Consider the following 3,234-nt stretch of genomic DNA (forward strand, 5'->3'; position numbering starts at 1 on the left):
ATGAACATATAATCTTCCACCAAATAAACCATATAGTAATCAACTACAAGATGTAATCAACACTACTAGTCACCCAGAGGTACCAATCTGAGGTTCCGGTACAAAGATTGAACACAAGATATGAACTTGGGTTTGGGAGGAGATGGTGTTGTTGAAGATGTTGATGGAGATGACCTCCCAAAGATGAGAGAATTGTTGGTGACGACGATGGCTTTGATTTCCCCCTCGGGGAGGGAAGTTCCCTCGGCGGAATCGCTCCGCCGGAAGGCAAAAGTGCTCCTCTCCGGTTAATAACCAATAGCGGGACCTGGATGAACATATTGATTCCTACATATTCAACGAAGATCTTTATCGGTTGAACCACGATGTCAAGGATTCGGTAAATCCCATATGCAATTCCCTTTGTCCGGTGATATCTTACTTGCCCGAGATTCGATCGTGGGTATCTCCATACCTAGTTCAATCTCGTTACCGGAAAGTCTCTTTACTTGTTCCGTAATACAAGATCCCATGACTAAACTCATTAGTCACATGAAGCTTCATATGGTATTGCATTACCAAGAGGGCCTGGAGATATCTCTCCGTCACACAGAGCGACAAATCCTAGTCTCGATCCATGCAACCCAGCAGACACCTTCAGAGATACCTGTAGAGCACCTTTATGACCACCCAGTTACGAAGTGACGTTTGATTGGACATAAGGCATTCCTCCGGTATCCGAGAGTAGCATGATCTCATGGTCGAAGGAATATATACTTGACATGAAGAAAGCCATAGCAAATAACTAAACGATCTGATGCTAAGCTTACGGTTGGGTCTGTCCATCACATCATTCTCCTAATGATGTGATCCCGTTATAAAATTACAACTCATGTCTATGGTTAGGAAACCTTAACCATCTTTGATCAATGAGCTAGTCTAGTAGAGGCATACTAGGGACACGGTGTAGTTTATGTATTCAAACATGTATTTAAGTTTCCGGTCAATACAATTCTAGCATGAATAATAAATATTTATCATGAACGGGAAATATGATAATAACCAATTTATTATTGCCTCTAGGGCATATTTCCAACAGTTCTACATCTAATGTAGCAGATTCTTTATATAGTTTTATGGACCAAAATATTCCAGAACATTTCTCGTTTAGTCTTGTTTTAACTTAAGCCGAAGATTCAATAATATCAATAAGTTGTATCATCCTCCCACTTACTTCTTTAATGATTAAAACCTTTTTCTCGAGAAATATTCATTCATTGACAAACACTTTTGTCCTTAGAATTGTGTGAGAGAGAAAAATCGACAATTAAACATTTGTCCAAAGTATTCTATAACTCCTTATAGTTTTATTGGACTTTTAGATGGTTCATTCGTTTAGCGAATATCAAAAAGTTTCATCCCAAATTTTAATATGAGCAAATCAATAAAAATAATTCAGCAATTCTTCAGTTTCTTTGCTAAACTTATGACTTAGATATATTCCTTCATGAAAGAAGAATCTTGTTTTATCTTTTTTATTTGATATTATATCTTCATCCTAAATTTCTTTGAACTACTTCAAAATATTTCACGCCTCAAGTAAATCATATTTACTCACAATATTGATGAAGTATAAATATTTATCGCTCCCTGTTGTCGGACTTTACACATCACAATGTATTTAGTCAATTCAAATAAAAGTCATTTTATTCTTTGTCTCTATAAAGATTATCCACTATAAATAAGCAGTGCCACACTCAAGTGGTCTTTATAAGTCTTCTTAAGACATTTAGCATTTAATGTTATAGATAACAAACTTCAAGATTCATCATGAATAAACTGTCACAAAATAGAGGTTTAATAATAAAACCATATTCTCATAATAGTTCGAACAACTATTGTTTAAAACTTATAAGAATATACATTGCATAACCTATATGATAATGCATTACATAACTCCGAAGCAAAATAACTATTATTTCAGTTCTACATAAATCTTGAAGATAAACTAAAGACATGACTTTGACGGTCTCCGAGCAGCGATCCCATCACTATTCCGACTTGCATCATGACTTCATTTCTTCTCTCCTGGTGAGCTTTTTGTAGATCTTGTATTGATTTGCAAAATGAGAGCAACCGATAAATATCAACTTCTTATGACATACAGACAATAACGTTAACTTTGCCTAACAATTATACCTTTAGCGAAAGAACCGTCCTTCTTATCCGCCAAATACTTCTTGCAGTTATGCTTCGAGTGTCCTTTCTATTTGTAGTAGAAACATGTAGTCTCTTTCGAGGCTTCGCCCTTGTTTTTCTTCTGATATTCAGTCTTACTAGCCTCTGCAGATTTCTTCTTCTTGGACTTGCCCTTCTTCTTGAAACTGGTGGTCTTGTTGACCATTAACACTATTTTGTTCTTCTGCATTCCACAGTTTTGAGCATAGCAAAAAACTTATCTGCACTTTTCTCCATCCCGTTCATGTTGTAATTCATGATAAAGCCAACGTAAGATGGGGGAGTGAAGCAAGCACAATATCTGTACCGAGTGTTGGAGGAATTTCAAATTCCAGAGAAGCTAGTCTATCAACATAGCCAGCAAGCTTTACTATATGCTCACACATTGGGGAACCCTCTTTCATCTTGCATTCAACCAAGGCCTTTGTTAATTCACATTGTTTGGTCCTTGCCTGCTTCTTGTATAGAACTTACAATTATCGAATTATTAATTGAGTAGGAGATCGTTCAAAACATTTTTGTACTTCAGGATCCATGCAAGTTAACATGAGGCACTGGACTGGATCATAGTCATCACTACAAGCAGCATAAGCAGAGCTTCTTCTGGTGAAGCATCCTTTGCGAGAGCATCACCCAGTGGTTGATCCAGCACATTCTCCGTCTTAGCACTTCTAAGAACAAATCTGAGGTACCAGATCCAACCCGCATAGTTTCCACCATTAGCAGCCAACTTTTCTTTCTCTAACATGGGGCTAAGTTGAACATATTGCGAGCCATCGATCTACAATGATAGACACAATATTCATTTAGACATATATTCATAATTAATGTTGCTACTATTTAAACAAATTTCAATATAAAGTGCACTATGTCAAAATCGAGGCTCCGAGGACCCAAAGTGAGGTTTGAACTCTGGGGTGTGCGTGAAGAACTCCGCTGTGCTAGCCTCGATGCTCACTGCCTCACGGCGATGCTCCGACGATGCTCGAGCGAGAGGGAAAACAAGGCGGACATGAT

This window comes from Aegilops tauschii, chromosome 4 (assembly GCF_002575655.3).
Source record: "Aegilops tauschii subsp. strangulata cultivar AL8/78 chromosome 4, Aet v6.0, whole genome shotgun sequence".
Lineage (NCBI taxonomy): Eukaryota > Viridiplantae > Streptophyta > Magnoliopsida > Poales > Poaceae > Aegilops > Aegilops tauschii.